This window comes from Humulus lupulus, chromosome 9 (assembly GCF_963169125.1).
Source record: "Humulus lupulus chromosome 9, drHumLupu1.1, whole genome shotgun sequence".
Lineage (NCBI taxonomy): Eukaryota > Viridiplantae > Streptophyta > Magnoliopsida > Rosales > Cannabaceae > Humulus > Humulus lupulus.
The window spans coordinates 54,950,356-54,969,535 of record NC_084801.1 but is presented as its reverse complement, the minus strand read 5'-3'; the positions used below and the strand labels follow the sequence as shown (position 1 = coordinate 54,969,535).

Here is a 19,180-nt window from a genome sequence, read left to right as displayed (position 1 = left end):
TTGTTATGGGTAGGGAGGAATTCAATCAATGACTTGACAAAAGAGACTACTATGATGCAGTTTGAACTGCGAAGGCTAAAGAGGGTTATGAACTCGGTTTAGAGTGGTAGGACAATGGCAGAGTTTGTCAATAAAGGTGATGGGTTAGATAACTTGTTTCTGATTTGATACAAGTACGAATAGGCTAGGAAGAACAGTTTATTTAAGGACTGAACTCTGTGATGGCCCAGAGTGTTACGGTCGCTCTAGTGCATGAGATTTTCATCTGTTCTCAGGTAGTAGGGAGGGCCTTGTTGTTAAAGACATTAGAGATGGGGTATGAAGCGAGAATGTCGTAAGGTAAAAAGCGTGGGCAATAGTGTTCCCATTAGCGGGATTAAGTAAAGGCAGATGCACAATAACTAGAAAAGAAGGACCCCTGATAGTTCTATTTCTCCTGGGTTAGACAGAAAGGATTAGAGATTACAGGATAGCCACCAAGGTGGCAGTGAGGCCTAGTGAAGTTATTTAGTGTGCATCAGAAGTAGGAGACGCCATTTGGGAAGACGCCAGGTAAAGGTATGATTTCTACATGGAATGGTTAGGCACGTTAGGGCAGATTGCCAGAGATTAGAGAAGGGAGGACTGGTATGCCTTGTTACATTCAGAGCCCGAGGCTAGTTCCTCTGACGTGACTGGTTGGCTTGTTAGTACTTGTTCTTTGATATATAATGAGCTGCAAGAGTTCAGTGTTGCGTATCTCCCAAGAAAGATTCAGATATGAAGTACATGCCTCAAGGCTGTTTTACAGTGGGGCTTGAGATATTAGTGCCTGCTGGGGAAGAGTAGGGAACTTCCAAGAGAAGTGTTGTAATACAAGTGGTAAAAGGTTTATAGTAAAAGTGATTGAACTTGTCATATGATAGTTTCGATATGAGCTTGGGTAGGAGCGAATTTTTTTAGTAAGGGACCTCCATCGATTATAGGAGATAGTAATAATGTCTAGATTTGGAAGGGAAGGACACAGTTGCATCAGCGAGATGCCTGGACGTTGGGGTAGATAATGCTGGGAAAATATTAGCTAGACTAAATTGAAACTGGAGTAGCCAGTAGGGTTTCAGATGGGTGCACAAAGAGTTGTTGGGTACTCTACGGACTTGCGTATGGATAGACTTGGTATCAGTGACATCATGATGAATTAATGGTTCAGTTGAAGAAAGTAATTGATTTATGGATGAATTAGACGAAGCATTGTATCACGGGATATGTGGGCATCACTTGTTCAGGATGAAGGGTTCAATTGCCCAGTTGCAAGGTAAGACAATGTTCCCAAGAACTGATCTTCGATCTGGTTATTACCAGTTGAGAATCAAGGAAATAGATATTTTAGGAATTACTCCTTGCACCGAGTAGGATATGATAGATTATCATTGAAGGTTCTTAACTGAATAATACTTCGACAACACAGGTAAGTTTGACAAGCAGAGGGTACGGGAACGACATTGATAGGATACATGTAGATTGGTTAGGAATGTGTTGGTCTATTCCCAGTCACAGGCAAAATGTAAGCGACTACCACATTGATAATACTAAGATTGGTAATACAGCGTTTCAGGTAAGACTCCAGAAGGTGTAAGCTTTAATTTCTCCATCGATATACAAGGTCATGTTATAGGATGTGGAGGGATCTTGTATGAAGGAACTCATTCAAAAGTCACAAAGAAATTATTGAAGAACATCTGAGGGGTAAGAAGTACAGTGAGATCGGTAAGACACGTCAGTTATTATTTGAAGCATCTTCGAGGACAATTATACTCAAGATTGGGATAACGGAAGAACCTAAAGTTAGACTGAAAGGATGGTGGTTCGTGCTTTGTAGAAGATGAAAGAATGAGAACATGACTGGTATACATGGAACATTAAGTTGTCAGTGATGCTAGATGGCCACGGTAAAAGTACAGTGTAGGCATCAACGAAATAGAAGTGAATGCAGAAATGTAAAGGATTTGAGCTTCTGGTCATTTGTAAAGGAACAGCCTTAAGACCGAGACCTAGTCGAAATTAATGAGTTAATCATATTGGAAACCCTTGGTTGCATAGAGGAGAAAATTGATGTGGAAGTTGACCTCCTAATTTGGTAAGATCTGCCAGTTGGATAGGACACCACGGATTACAGTAAAGTCAGATGAAGTAACAATTAAGACTAATATAGTATCTGTAGAGGACAGTGGACAGACATATCTCCATGTATAATGGAATTCAAAGAAAAAATCTTGTAGAAATGTTTCAGAATCCTACTATTTTAATATGAATGAATTAAGATGTGAAGATCGGATGAGTGATTCGATGGAACCTGGTGTTGAGGTGGAGGTTCTAAATGAATGTTGTGATCCGAAAGTTTAAAAGGATGTTGAAATCTAAAATCCATATATTGGAAGGTAAAAAAGTATAGTAGTGGACCGTAAGGGTGGACCACATTAGACTACAAGTAAGATGGTTGGACATGGAAGGTTTTAACTCTACAGGTCGAGCTAGCACACCTTGATTCGTGTGAACGGGTATCATAATAATGGGTATAGATGAAGGGAGACTGTATGTCTCCGTGGAACACCGAAGTTGATAGTGTCGGGTTGAGATCCTCTATTTTCCAAGTTTTTGAAAAAGGATGTAGAAAACAAAGAGTATAAGATTGAAACCTAGAAGTATTGGTTACCTTCAGATAGACTGGTAATCTGGGGAAGTGATTCAGATTTTGAAGAATTATGCATTGAATGTGCAAGTGTTTGGGACATCAAGATAAGTATGGTCCCTTGATGAAATAGTCACGGTGATGAATGCCGATCAATGGCTAGGGTGACACGACATAAGATATAGTAAGGTAGAGAGCAAGAAGTACCTATCCTAAATAATGAAATGGAAAATAGAGAGTATCATGGTTCAGTATTGGTTCTGGGAAACCATTGTAGTTATTAGGATTATTAGGACATAAGTGTTTGCCTATCTGAAAGGAGATAAGAGTTCACAAGTTTCAGGTATGGGGAGTGTAACGCCCCACGTCACTATGGCTGCTTCCTAGAATGATGACTAGCCCTGCAAACCAACACGAGTCTTTCCAGCATGCTTTGTCCTCACTCACACGCTTCCTGGGAAAACTTCCCAGGAGGTCACCCATCATAAGATTGCCCCAAGTCAAGCACGATTAACTTTGGAGTTCTCAACTTTGGAGTTCTCAAGTGATGGGTTACCGAAAAGAAGATGCATCTTGTTGATATAGGTAGTACCCATCAATCCATTTAAGCCATCTTCAATCACTACAAGAAAAAATGCTTTTAATAAGACCAAAAATGTGTTAGCGAAACATACGATAACACTTTCTGATGTGTTAAGACCAACTATGTTATCGTAGGTCAGGGTACTTTACATAACACTTTATCAGTGTTATACAGATGTGTTATTGTACTGTCAACGATAACACAATTTCTGTGTTATTTTAATATATAGATAAGTGTTGAATTATGTTATTTATAGTCGATTATATAACACTTTTTTTTATGTTATACTACACTTTAGCATAACCCTTTTTTTGTGTTATACTACACTTTAGCATAACCCTTTTTTTGTGTTATACTACACTTTAGTATTACACTTTTTTTGTGTTATACTACACTTTAGTATAACACATTTTTTGTGTTATACTATAGTTTAGTATAACACATTTTTTGTATTGTACTAGACTTTCATATAACACATTATTTGTGTTATACTACACTTTAGTATAACACATGTGTTATATTAGCTTAGAGAAACATAATATTGTTTTACTTACACAAAACTAGGAAAACAAATACGAAAGTTGAAGCCAAATAAGGTAACATAAATAGATTTTTATTAATTACTCAAAATGTAATTACAATATTTAGTCTACTAGTCTAGGCTTAAGAAATCATATTACAACATAATTTATGCCCAATTTAGATTCCTTTATCACTAACTACAAAACAAGAAATGTACACAAAAATTAGTGAAATACATTCTTCCATTCTAAAGGCCTCAACTACAAATGTTGTCAAGAATTTCTCCAAAGAAATCATCTCAATATACCTGCACATTGTAAAAAAAAAGTCCTTTTATTATTAATATGAAAAACTATGTGGTAATTAATTTGAAGAAGGAAACTATAATATTTTATGAACATAAGAAAGGTCCACCCTAATTCATTGCAAGTATAAAACAATAGCAAGCAGGGGATAGGATACAGCAAAAAACACAAAATAACAAAGAAACCCAACAATAGCAACAAACAAGATTTCTAATGGAAATTCTCAATCCCCGGTCATTACAATGCAAGTTGGATTGATGATAAATTTATACATAGCTATTAGATATGAAGAGCATGAAGAAACAAACTATCACCAATATCAATCAAATCAACTATTACTGGTAAAAGATGTTGTGGGTAGTGGGTACTAGTCCAGCAGTCCTTATGGTTTCAAATTTTTTGCAATAAATAAGAAGAAACGTCGCTAAAGCTTTTTATATTCTAGAGAAAGCACAAAAATTACCCTCAAATTTTTTTCTAGAGAAACTATATAATGAGAAGTAAAATCACGCAATACAACACTCAAATTTTATTAATCAAAATTATCCATCATAACATAAGACACTCACAGCAAAAGAAAGGCCTTGCTTGAAGCATCATAAGGTGGGACCAAGCAAGACACCAAATATCAAAGGTGGGTCATGATTTTTCTTCTCAAGAAATGAAAAGTTGCATTTCTACATGCAGCTTTTCTTCCATGGAATTCAAACAAAGAAGTTAGACTAGAAAGTCCCCAAAGTGATTGACCTAACTGAATCTCAAGTCTTCTTCAAGCATCTGTATCGGAAAATGAGTCTAGTCTACCCTTACCTAGTCTTCCAACAGGAAAAGAAACTCTATACCTAATAAACTTACAATAGAAACTTGAACAAAACTAAAAGAACAGCTCCAAACAGCAAAGAAACAGAGCCAAATGACTCTGTTTATTTAGTTAGCAAACTATGGAATTGATTTTTATTTTGTTTTTCTTTCTCATATCATAAAAATAAAGTTACAATTATGCCTAGCATCTCTGATTTAACAAATAAGTAAAGCAAGAAAGAAGGAAATAAAAAAGAAAAGAATAGCAGAAAAACCACAAGGGTAAAAAAAAAATTGCCCAACATACACTACATCCAACCAATAAGAGAAAAAGAAAAATCTAAAACGCACCTATAATGGAGGCTATCTAATTGCCAGAATAAAGAACTATACAAAAGGAGCACCCAGCAGCATAAATAGAAAGTAATTAGACAAAAGGGTTGCAGATGTGGTAACTTCTCTACAGGCTGTTGTACAAATTTATAAAAAGAAAATAATACATGATGTGTAAATGTGACAAAATTACCATATTCATTTCATACACCAAGAAACACTACTTGTGTAAGGAAACCTCTAAGAGCCAGACCAATGACTAATGTTTTTCCCAGAACAATAGAAGAAAAGCTTCAGACAAGACATAGTATGGAGCTAAAGAAGTTCTACATGTTAGCATTCAGAGTGAAGAAAAGAAAAAATCAAAGAGGGTATGAGTTAAAAGGATTGACTCACTCAAACCATTACTATCAGGAACATAATAAATGCTTTCTCTTGTCAAACAACAATACGAAGTGAGATGAGATTAAAAAAAAGTTTAATCTTTATGCAATGAAAAATAGAAGAATTTCATAGCCATTAGCAAGATACGAGAATCACAAAAGTAGCGCTAATAGACCTCAAGCCCCTCATCCTGCTCCCAAGCAATGCCAGGTCCACTATACATATTCTTGATAAGCAAAGTGCAAGATTTATCAGGGTAGAAATGGACTCTACTACAACGCTGACCAAACCGACAAGCTCCAGTTTTTAAGTGGAAAGGACAATGAGCTCTATCCTGTCATACATACAAAAAAAATACTTAGAGACCATGTTCCTCTTAATAATACCAGCAAACACAAAATGAGTTGAACACATAGATAAACTCAAAAAATATAATAATAGTCTAAGTAGAATGAATATAATAATTTGATTTCTATAGCAATCCAATAAAGAGAAACAACAAACTAAGTGGTTCATACTAGTAATTGTTGTAGGGCAGCAGGACAATCTGAGAGATATTTCACTGCAAGAGTCAAAAGAACAGGAATTCAATCCTCAAGTACCAACAGAAAGAAGTTGTTAAGAAACCCAATAGTTTTTATAATTTGACCCTGAATAATGAGAGAAAGAAGTTCAAGTTAAACCAAAGAGCTGCAAGTACCAACAGAAATAATGAACTAATAGCATCTTGGAAATCATTGAAACATGATGAAGACAACTGAAACAACACAATATAACAAACCTCAACAGCTCCTACATTATGAGGTTTATACACAATAAATTGTTGAAATTTGAGATCATTAGCGATATTTTGATGTTCCACAACTTCCCCCCTATGTATTATTCTGAAACTTGCTGGTAGAAATAGTTAAGAAATGCAAAAAAGAGATGAGTGAGAGATAGAGAGAGAGAGGAAACCGAGAGAGACAAAGAGAGCAGAAATAAAAATGTAGAAAAAAAATACAAACCTGAAAAATGGGACAGAGCTTGAGCTGAAATGGTCCTGCTCACAACATTGTAAATATTTTGCACCAAGGGTTATTGAAAAAAAAATACCAAACTGAATTGACAATGTTTTGCACCAAGGGTACAATGTAGAAGAAGAATAAAATTTACCAGTCTTAGAATATCTCCATGTTTCTTATCCTCTGCTTCAACAGCACTGTCTAGAATACCCCCTGATGTGGCACTAAATGTGGAGAAAAAGAAAAATTTACAAAATTAATTAAGTGAAAATCTGTCAAAAGAACAACTGAATTGAAGAAAAGATGAATTTTGCATAGGAGTTTCATTAAATTGCAGAGTGGGAACTCAAAGGGTTGTCCATAAGGAAATAGAATAAATCCATATAAAGTCAGAACAGATCAAACTCATATGACTTTATTTGATTAGTTATTATAATACTTTTCTAATAGTCTAAACTTCTATGGTGTATAATTTTGATAAACTTCTTCATCAATAGAAGTTTAATGAAATTATACACCATTGAAGAATTCTACTATCATTAAAACTGGTTCCTAAATAATCTGAATTAGAAATTTAGTACTATAGTTCTGAGAGATGGAAATTAAGAGCTAGAGAGACTAAAACCAAAATTCAGGAACAGGTTAAAACTGGGGAATGCAATCTTCAATCTGAGAATCAATCCAATTTAAATTCAATAGTTATCAAATGTTTTCACTGCCATAATCATAGCTGCCACTAATGCAGAAGATCATATTGACATAAGTAAGTTCATACAACAGATATTTATGCTGAAAAATCTCCAACTCTCTCAAAGTTCAAGCATTACTTGGACATTGTAATTTTCAGCAGGAAGAATTAAATAAGTCTTCTATTAATGGCATGATAAAGTAGAAACTGTGAAGATTGTTTAAAGAGAGTTCAAGAGTTAGTTATGTAAGCTAATTCAGTGAGTGACAAAGAACTAGTGCAATAACAAAGTTTTATCGCGACACACAACTACTTATAACAAGACAGATGATAAGAATATTAGGTCTTCTTTGAGGTTTAATTATTCCATAAAAAATAAAAAGAACTAGTTACTAATTAGGCCTATTATTATAGGCTGAATATATGTCCAATAAGATTATAAGAAATGTACTAGGCATACTAAGTGATTATTATATATATTGCCTAGTGTTCTAAGGGAAGAGATATAAAAAAAAAAGTTGATTATAAACAAGAGATGTAAGAGAGTAACTTTAATAAAAAGAGAAAATCGTATACAAAGTAATAACAGGATATGCAAACTCGAACAAACAGTTATAAGAATTCAATATTTAGGTTTTCTCTAAGTGGATCAAAATTGAAAACAACAGCTAAAAAATTAATCTTTTTTTTTCCAAATAAATTTCATTAAAGTTACAGTTGAGAACTCTAAGTATTGATTTAATCCTGCATAAGACACCCCATTTCGTATATAACAGTCAACATGACTAGAGTGCAAATATTTAATCAAATATACTTTGTACTTTTCACACTTGTGTTTATTTAGACATCACACGAACAAAGACAACCAGAAATTTATAGAACATACCAGCAACATGAAAATAATGGGTTCAGCGAGGTTTTCCTGCTTTTCAAGTTTTTCAAGTTTTGACCCATGACCTCTCTGTGAGACCGAGCCATCCACGACCGAGCCATCCACCCTCTGCAAGCCCGATCCCTCCAACCCCGTCCATAGCCCTATCCGTGAGCTGCATTTGGAGTCTTGATCAAGGTCCTAAAATATGCAAACATAGAAAAATAGTATATTCATGCACAATTTTCAATAGAAATGAAAGAATATATATTGTACAATTTTCAATAGAAAGGAAGGTCTAGAAATTTTCAATATATATTGTAAAAGCCTTAGTTATGCAAGTCATATTTGCTAGTCACCATGAACATCATATGTAGATCACAATTCAACAAAACATATTATTGTAACAAAACTCTTATTATTCACACTAACACATGAGTAATTCATCTAGATGCTAATGGCTATATCATCTTAAGGTAAAGGTAAAATCAATGGGACCTTGCTATTAATCTTCAAGGATAGATTCTCCAAATGCTGTATGTTGAGCTTCACTGCCCGTTTAGGCTCACAGCATTGTGAAACAATTCCAAGCTCAATTTCACAAATTCATTTAATCATCCCTGGAACAGGCATGTAACATTTTTTAGCTAAAACAAAATGTTATAATGGCATTTCAAACTTCATAGTTACAAGTCTTGGCCAAGTCGCTCACCATATGAACCACCAGAATCAGGCAAGATAACTATTAACAACTGTAGTTGTTTGTTGATAAGTATCTTCTTGCATTGCTCATGAACAGATCTCAAAGCCCTCTCAATTTGGTTAGCTGGCCAAGCGCTGCAGGGAATTACTGGTCTAGTTTGGAAGGCCTTCCAAGTATCCAAAATGATAAAAAATGTCAATTATAAATAGTCAATGCAATGTCACAGTAAAAGAGATGAGACAGAAAGATCCGGTAACCATACCATTCCCCTATTGAGCCAAGTATTGACCAATTCTGAACAAAAGCGATCATGAATATCTGAATTGATACGCGAGAAGTTCACACATGTCCAAAACTCAACTTGGTCTCCATTGATCATTTTCTATCATAACCCAAAATAAAAAAAAAAAAAGTCAATGAATCATACCTCCTCACATACATCATAACAAAATGGAGTTATAAAGATCATTTACTTACTTTATTGGACATATTCCATTGCCCAAATCGAGGATGCTCAATAGCCTCCCTCCCAGTACCTCTGTATAAAAGCTTCATGAAGAAAAATAATAGAATTAGTTCCAATTGAAAGAGTAGAACTCACTCATCAAATGCAAAAGCAAGCACATATTAGAAAAATACCATTGGTGGAGGCAAAAATCGAGCATCAACCATTGTCAAATTGTTTGCAACACTAATTCCAAAATCCTGGACAAGTTCCTGATCACTGTATTTGTTCTGCTTAACAATTCTCCAAATGCTTTCTTCCCTGTCGTTTGGTCTTTGATAGGTTGCCCTCAATAGATTGGTTACTTGCCTTTCATTGAGTTTCTTAGAGTATCTTTACCCCTCATAAAATTGTACAAACCTATAACAGATACAACATTTAGAAATATAATCATGAAAATATCTGCTGTCCAATAGAACTTAGCATGCAAAAAAAAAATGTTATTGAAACTACGATGGGAACCTCCATGGGTAAGTAAATAGGCTTTGCTACATTTCCTGCTTGCAGAGCAGGCCATGTCACATATCTGAGTTTGATTTTGTACTTGTCTTGAAAGTAAGCAGCAACTGAAATCTGTGTCATCTTATCATCAAGAGTAAACCTAAAATAAAATATAAACATGTTAGTAAAACAATTTGAAAGTACAGGTAGAGAAGTTTAAATACCCCCAAGAAAAATCTTCCCAAATTATTAAAATCAAATAGCAGCACATAGCACATACCAACATGGAATAGTTAAGGTCATGACATATGCACACTCACATTAATTTGTTCAGTGGCTCTGTCGATATCCCAGTAATCTTATAAGTCCTTGTATTCTGCAAATGACTGCATGCTACTTTAACCCCTTTCAAATTTTTCTTTAGCTGCAGCAGTAAAAATAGATATAAATTTCTTTTAATAATGTTAATAATAGATAAGAAAATCATCGATATCCAACTTAGTAATATACAAGAACCTGGAGCCAGACTTAATCATGCAATGGCCTTAGATCGTCTCTCACATTAAAGTTTTTGAAAACGAAATCAGATACCCTTATAGTTTCATAAAAAGCCCTTGCTGAAACATCTACAACAATTGGATAAGGTAGTTAAGAAAAAGAAGCGTCAGTCCACTTGGTAAAAGCCATCTTGTAACGACCCAAATTCGCTATTAAGGCTTAAGGGCCTTGATTAGTGTGCCTGGAGGGCATAATGGGGATTATGTGTGAATCTAATGATTAAGATGCATGATTATGATTTAAAGCATGTTATATGATTACTTGAATATTTGAGATGCATGACTATGTGTGTTAGTATGCATATAGGCCCTGATTAGGTTAGAAGGGCATAATCATAATTTTGGCCATTATGGGCATAACTGCTTTGATATATGTGATAATTATCGAGACCACATTATTATGTGGATATATCTGTGATCTGTGACTCGAGACGATCCTAGTGAGCAAAGTAGCGGAAAAGTCATAGCGGGGATTTATACCCGGCTCGGGGTGAGCTTAGGGGTATAAATGGGAGTCTGGCGGATATATTGGAGTCTATTTTGACATTGAGGAATACCATTGGTGATTAATTAGGTATCAGGAATTAAGCGGGGAATAATAAAGACACTCGAGGAATTAGCGGGAATTTGGTGAAATAAATAAATTGCCCTTGAGTGGACTAAAGGGTTAGAATTAATAGGGAGGGTATAATGGTCATTTGCTTTACAGAAGTTAGATTATACTAAGGCTTTATGTTAGTGGAATTTGTAGAATATCAAAGAAGTTTGAAAAAGAAGGAAAAGGAAGGGAAAAGAAAGGAGAGAAAACAGAGAGAATTCTCTAGGTCGGTTTGTGCTTCCTTCACTTGTTTCTTGAGGATTTCTGGAGTAAAGCTGAGAGGAGAGCTGGGATTAACTAGGCATCAAGGATCCTAACCTAAGACTAAGGAATTGACAGAGGTTTAGCAAGGGTTCATCAACACTTGAGGTAAGACTTAGAATTCTTCAGTTTTAGTTTCTGGTTTTTGAGTTGTGGTGCTTAAGTTGAAATTGGGTGGAACTTTAGGGAATTCAGACTTGAGGCTAAGGAGGAGCAAGCCAAAGGAGTCTAGAAGCAGCTTGTGGTCGAAATTCTATCAAAGGTATAAGGTCTAAACTCTAAACTTTGATGTTCAGCTGGTTTTTATTGAGTTTTAGAGTTTAGAAGTGGCTATGGTGAATTCTGAGTTTGTGGATGCATGTGCTAGGGTTTTAGATGTTTGGGGTGCTTGGGATGAGTGGAGTGTGGTTATGAGGTTGTTTTTGAGTTTGGATAAGATTTGGAAGAGGTTTGGTTGAGGTTGGTTCGAGGAAATCGCAGAAGTGGAATTTTGGTGCTGGGCTGTCTGTGACTAGCGCTACAGCGCTAGCCTTTGGGCTCTGTAGCGCTAGGCCATAATGCTGAGGGGAATTTGGCTTCTGTCTGTAGCACTGTAGCGCCCTCCAAAGAGTGCTGTAGTGCTACCCGCCTTCTGAAGGGGATTTTAGGGTTATTTGCAAGGGTTTTTGACCTAAGGTTTGGGGTTTGGTTCCACCACCTTGTTTGGTGGAACTAGGACTTCCCGGGGGCTCGGGATTGGCCCCGGGACTAGGTTTTGAACTTGAGGGTTGATGATGACTTTGGCCATGATTGTGTTTAGGTGAGCGCTAGGGCTCGATGGGGATCGTGCTCAAGGAGTCAAGGGATCAAAGCTTGTGAATTGAAAGGTAAGAAAACTGCACCCGGTTACGATTGTGATGGGACTAAGTGCTCCCGAGAGTTGTATCGTGTCAATGTTGGTATCACGCCATGGGACATGTAAAAGCGGCCTAAGAGTGTCGTACATACTATCAGCGCACAGAGCACGATTCGGCCACTGGGAGCCATGACCACTGGGATAACAGAGGGAGCAGCCTGTGAGCGCTAGCCCTGGTTATCGTTTATATACTGTGCATGTTATGAGTTGATATGCTTAGTATGTAGAATACTTGACTATATTGAATGGTTATTTGACTGAGGCTATGTGGTGCAACGTGAGATATTGACTTGTCTGATAATTGCTTATGCTTTGTTGATATTGTGTTTTCTTGCCGGGCCTTGGCTCACGGGTGCTACGTGGTGCACGTAAAGGCAAGGGCAAGCTGGACCAAGCCTGAGGTGGAGAGCTCCGAGGTGAAGTGTACATAGCCAGCTATTCGATCACCACGATCGAGGAGTGGACCAGGACAGGGATAACCTAACTGCTTGCTTTGCCTTAGTATGGCTGGTTATTGTATTTAAGTCTCAGAACTTTTGTAAACGATCTTTAAACTTGTATTTTTGGGATCCCGTGTAATCAGATAACGTTTCTTAATGAAAAATGTGGCTTTGAGACCAAAACACTGTTAACGCTAGTTCCTTTGTAGCTTCTGTAACACGATTTTAAGTAAATGAATTGATTAGGAAGTCCGGCACTTTATAAACACACAGTGTAACGGTCTTGGCTATCCAGGGCGTTACACATCTAGATAACAAAAATTGTTGTAGGGCATCACATAACATCTTCCATATTAGATTTTAGCATCTTACTAGATTATGTGTGAACCGACATTAAATTGCACAAACGACAATCTTACGCCATCAGGTGGTGCACCATATGGTGCTTTGTAACAATATAAGCATAAAAGAGTAAACTAGCTAAAGACAATACCAATGTTAAGAGAAAGCCCCAACTGAATTGGCCTCAAACTTTGATAGTACCCTTTCCAATAGATTATGCTATCTGCAACCTCACCAGGACGCCCCAATGTGAGGTGAAAAAACAACCTCCCAACAACAGTATACCTACAGTTAAAGATATACGTACACTCAAGCCATCGACTAAAAAAAACTCAGCACTTTTAACAACATACAGAGTACATTATTATCAAGTTACATAACATATACAAACCAAAATAAACTACCATGCACTGAATTTTCAGATGAAAAAAAAAGTAAAGCAGTAAGAAAATTTTATAAAGAATAGAATTTTGATCTAAAGCCTGAAGGCAGTATTGAATTACTTATCCGATGGATCTCCTCTGAGAGCAACATCCAGTGCTTGAATTGTCTCTTGAGGAGCATCAAGTTGCCTGCTCTGTAAAAACTATCGCAGATGATGTAAGTCTGGCTTCGAAGCAAACTTGATGGGCACCTTAAATTCACGTTCCCTATGGCTAATTAAGGGAAAAAATATCAAATCAGAACAGAGTACATAAAAATGAAAATAGTATTACTCAAAATGTCAAACTTAATGTAGTATATAATACCTCCTGGTACTAGAGCTTCCAGTTTCTCTATCATTGTCAGACAACTTTATAATAAATTCTTTGGAGGAAAATGGCAACTCCCCAGCAGTGTAGATAGACTTCCCGCCATCATAAGCAACTCTCAGATTAGCCAAATGAGAGGCACGGTAGAGAGTATCCAGCTGTTTGATAATGTCACGGTTTACCTTCTTTGATGTTACTTCAAGACTTATCGATACCTGTAAATATATTTAGTAAATATAATTAGCTTTAGGGATCTGAAAACGACAATGTAATAAACGACAAGTTGCCTTCTTTGATGTTACTTCAGGACTTATCATTTTACTCATATATCTCACTGAAGCATTCCATCAAACAGTTATTATGCATAGGTTTAGCAAAGCTTATTTTTATATAACAAGACCAATTTAAGCAGTCAAACTAAACAAAATTTACAGATAAATTGACACAAACATCAAGTAACACAAATACACTCGATACATACAAGTTTAGCCTACATACAAACATTAATTTATATTCCAAAACACACCATATTTAAACATAGAAACAAAGATCACTATTATCATGGTTGCAATAATAAAATTAACAAAGAGAACATTAATGATGAATCATTGATCAGTCATGAAAAAATAGAAAGAGAAATTGAAAGAAAAATGGTACTTAAAGTGAGGATTAGGGTTATAATTGTAGAAATAGATGAGTGAAGATGGATAAATAAAGAAGAAGAAGTATATACCCATGCCGATGAGAGCTTGAAATTGAGATAGTGATTGCCAGAAATTGAGGAGCAATGGGAGAAATGTGAGAGAGAGATGGAGATGTCGAGAAAAGGGGGAGAGAGACCAAATGTAAGATTCTCAGATCTACCAACGCCATTGTTGACTGTGTACAGAGATTTCTCTTAATCTTTCTCTTTTCTCTTCTTAATTGAGACTAAGTATGAATAAAGTTGAGCTTTTGTCTCATATTTTCTCGGCAACCAAACAAATAGAAAAAGGAAGAGATAATTTACTTGAGAACATCGTACGGTCACGAGCGAAGTTGAGACAGGGGTCTTTCAAAAGGCTCATATTCTTGCATAGACTGTCAGCCTCATCTTCGACAAGGGTTTCGATGAAGTAACCCTTGGTGGTCAATCGGTCGACGAGGGTCGTCCATTCGGGCCAGGGGTGACGAGAGTCTTCGGCGCTGTCTAAGGCGGTGACAGTATCAACGGCAGTGGAGGAACAGTAGCAAGGATTGGGATTTGGATTGTGAAGGAATAAAGGGTTTCGTCGAGTTGATAATGGAAGGGTGTAATAGGGATGGACCTTTGTGTGAAAAAATATTTAGTGTGAATAAGTGGCGGGCTCCCAAATAAGTTACCGCCCTTTTTTTCCCACATATATATATGTATACCATAACTCTTTTTAAATAGTATTATAATGATGTGTTATGGTAATGGGTGTTTGGTGTAGTGAACTGTGTAGTCCCATACCTACACAGTCTTAGAATCATCACACTTGACCTTCCCCAGGCAGTTTAGGAGTTCACAGCTTTACCCGGTCTTTCCCCTTATGGATCACGGGATTCTGACTGTCACAATCACCCCCCCTTACGGGCCCGACATCCCCGTCAGCCACACTTCTGGCTGGGTCAAGGCTCTGATACCATTTGTAACGCCCCACGTCACTATGGCTGCTTCCTGGAATGACGACTGGCCCTGCAAACCAACACGAGTCTTTCTAGCATGCTTTGTCCTAACTCACACGCTTCCTGGGAAAACTTCCCAAGAGTTCACCCATCATAAGATTGCTCCAAGTCAAGCACGCTTAACTTTGGAGTTCTGAAGTGATGGGCTACCGAAAAGAAGATGCATATTGTTGATATAGGTAGTACCCATCAATCCATTTAAGCCCTCCTCAACTATGTAGTCCCATACCTGCACAATCTTAGAATCATCACACTTGACCTTCCCCAGGTAGTGTGGGAGTTCACAGCTTTACTTGGTCTTTCCCCTTACGGATCACGGGATTCTGACTGTCACAGGGAGACTAGTATTCTTCTGGATATTACAGAACGGAAAGATTATGATATTTCAGAAAGAAAGAGGAGTTTTGACTCCTAATTTAATAAGGGTTCTGAGTTCATACTGAGGACTAGGCCGGGGGCCTGCATGTTTTCCTCACCCTAGTCACTTTTGGATGTTACTTGTGCCAATGTCAAGGAAAGAAATGTATGATACCACCGCTAATAAAGTAAGAAGACCCTAGGACTCCAGCACGACTTACTGCACAAAGAGAAGTTAATGGAATTATGGTAAAAGAGATAAGGTTTTTATGGATTAAGACTACTACTCTAATAAGAGTGTTACTGAAGGGTAAAAGGGTAAAAGACTGGACTCTACGATTACCGTCAGATTTGCGGGATTTTTGTTCCGAAGTGTTTGAATGAATTTCAAGGATGAAATTTCAATAAAGAGGGGATAGTTGTAACGTCCCAAAAATGATATTAGGGATTAATGCGTGACTAAGTGGCATGCATGATAAATATGATATGTCAGTATGATTACATTTAGATGCATGTCTATGAGTATTAAATATGCATGCGAGCCCATTCTTGATAATTGGGGCATATTTCTAATATTGGTTCGTTGTGGGCATAAATGTTAATATATGTGAGTAAATGATTGAGACCACATTATTATGTGGATATATGGGTAGTATACGGCTCAAGGCGATCCTAGTGAGCGGATTGGCAAAATAGGCATAGCGGGGACTAATACCCGGCTCAGGGCGAGCCTAGGGATATTTTGGGAAGTTTAATGAATATTTGGGGTTTACTGAGTAAAGAGTGAATGTTTGGTAATTATTTGGGCATGTCGAGATTAATTGGGCATTTATAGGGCGACTCGAGGAATTAACGGGAATTTGGGATAATGACCATATTGCCTTTATGGGCAAATAGGAGGCTGGGTTAATCCAGGGGTATTTTAGTCCATTTTAATTAAGGGTTAAAGCTGGTGGAAACTCTAGGATGTTTAGAACATAGTAGAATAAGTTAGAAACCTCTCAAGTACTCTCTCCCTCTTCTCTTACACATTCCTTCTGCCTTCGACTCTTGTGCCTTGTGGCTAAAGGAGAATTTTTAAGAGAAGCTTTGATTTAGGCTGGGAAATTTGGAGAGTTGAGGCTAGGAGTAGACAAGGATCAGCTAAGGGAAATTCAAGCCATAACTGAGGTAAGGTTCTAAGCCTTCCTGTACTGAATTTTTGTAGGATTTGGATGGTGCTTTGAGCTGAGTTTATCTCTAGCTTTGATTCTGAGTTGGGTTAAGGATTTGTGATAGATTCCAGGATGTTTATGCTGTCTATGATATGGTGATGAGGGTTTTAGGCATGATTCTATCTTTGGTATACATCTGTGATGATTTCTGTTCAGTTTGGTTGGGAAAAACATTGGAGAAACCTAGGGATTTCTAAGTTCACAGGGGCGCGCCGCGACCTAGTTCATGGGCACTGCGGCCCGTGTTCCCCAGAAGGCCCTGGGAGGGCTGCTGACATGAGGGAGCACCGTGACCCTCACGACCAGCTCGCAGGCCGCCTAGTCAGTTTTAGCCTGGGTTTGTCTTATGGCTTAGGGAGGCTCGGGGATTTAAACTTAAGCGCTCGGGAGGATTTCTGCTACCCAATTTTGTAGAAATCAAGGTCTCGAAGGCTAGTACTTTAATCCAAATATTTTTAATTGTTTAGAATCTTATGGTTACCAATTGTCGCAATGTGACTAGGTTTTACCGCAAGGACTCAGAAGTTAAGGATCGTGCTCGAGGTCGTTATACACTTGCGGCTCGGGATTTAAGTCTGCTTGAGAATATATGTGTTTGCCATTTTGTAGCTTAATGCTTGTACTCTATTGATTAATTGGACTGGTTGGGTCAAGGTTGATTAAATATCATCATTGCTATTTTGTTGAGATTGATGTCTATAATCTATTGCTAGTTGAATCTGGTGAATTAATGTTTACTTTATTTATACTATTGCCTAGTTGTGCATGTTGTTTTAAGTTTTCTTGCTGGGCCTTGGCTCACGGGTGCTACGTGGTGCTGGTAAGGGAGTTGATGGCTGGGCCATCCATGAGTTGGATAGCTTCGAGGGCAGTGTGTAATTATGCAGCCTGCTCGATCGCCACGGTCGGGGTAGCTTGTGAGGAACTAGGGTTAAACCCTATTTTTTTGCCACTTAGGACGACTAAATCGTATTTGTATATCTTTTACGAATCTGTGAACTGATTTTTGTGATCTCATGTACAAACTAAATATTTTAATGGGAAATAATTATTTTTTTGTCCAAATCTTTTGCTTCTAGACCTAAACTTAGTCTTTAATTACACTTTTATGTTTAAATGACTTGCTTAGTAAGTTAAGCACTATTTTAAACACACAATTTAACGATCTTGGTTATCTAGGTCGTTCCACAAGGACTCAGTTGTAACAAGGGATATTTCTTGTATGATCCATGAGCTTATAAATAAAGAATTCATGGCATCATTGGGGGGGGGGGGGGGGGGGGACTTTGGAACTTTTACCAGGAGAAGTCTTGGGACATTTTCTCATAGAACTTATAGAGAGAAACATTGTATTCTTCGACTTATTCTTAAGAAACTCAGTTGGCTTGGGTTCATCTGATCTTAACTATAAGTTCATATATCACAACTCAACATGGATTAGGCTATTACCAATAAATTGGGGTTGAACCACTATAAAATTGGTCGTGTTGTTTTATTTTCTATTCAAGGCTATTAGGATTATTGTCGTTTTTGCGTCTACTTATAGTTGGCCAAAATCGTGGTCAACATTTTTGGTACTTTCATTGAGAGCCTGAATAGAAGAAATACATTACCATCCTACCATTATGGCGCCCAAGAAGCCCATTGTATCAACTACAAGAGGAACTGTTAGACTAGAAGGACCATCACCTGAGGACCTTGACACGAAGCCTAGGGTCACTCTCGAGGAGATAACCCGAGAGGTTGAACAACTCCAAGAAGCCATGGAGGCCTTTTAGGAAGAGATGATGCAGTTCAATGTTTGACAGGAGTCGTTTATTGAAGAAATAGCCAGGCAGAAGGTTGAATTCAAACGACAAAAACGGGACATGGATGCTAGAAGCAAAGAGATCAGACGATGACAAGAGGAAGCCAACCGACGACATCGTGAAGCAGAACTTTCTCTAGAAGCAGCTACTCAATTAGCCCAGGCCGCAGCATAAGCAACTGCCCAAGGAGCAAGAAACGACAGTGCTGGTTAGAAGTCCCCTGTTGCCAGGGCTGATTCTTGGGAACTAGACCGAAGTTAAAGCAATTTTACTAGTCGGGCAGATGATGAATTCTGCTCTAGGACTACGTCGACGCAAAGGAGAATTCTAGAACCCCTTCCAGAAGCCACATGTCAGAAACTTCTTGATCAAGAAGTCATTGGCTTGGTAGTAAGAAAACCTCACCCTGGAATAACAAGACTAGAGCTCTTTAAGATAAGAAAACTTCACAATACAAAC

At 37.4% G+C, this 19,180-nt stretch overlaps 1 pseudogene; it reads right to left on the bottom strand.

The window, feature by feature from the left end:
* Positions 1-8,291: 8,291 nt before the first annotated feature.
* LOC133799732 (protein argonaute MEL1-like) lies at positions 8,292-18,838 on the bottom strand (annotated as a pseudogene).
* Between the last annotated feature and the right edge of the window lie 342 nt (positions 18,839-19,180).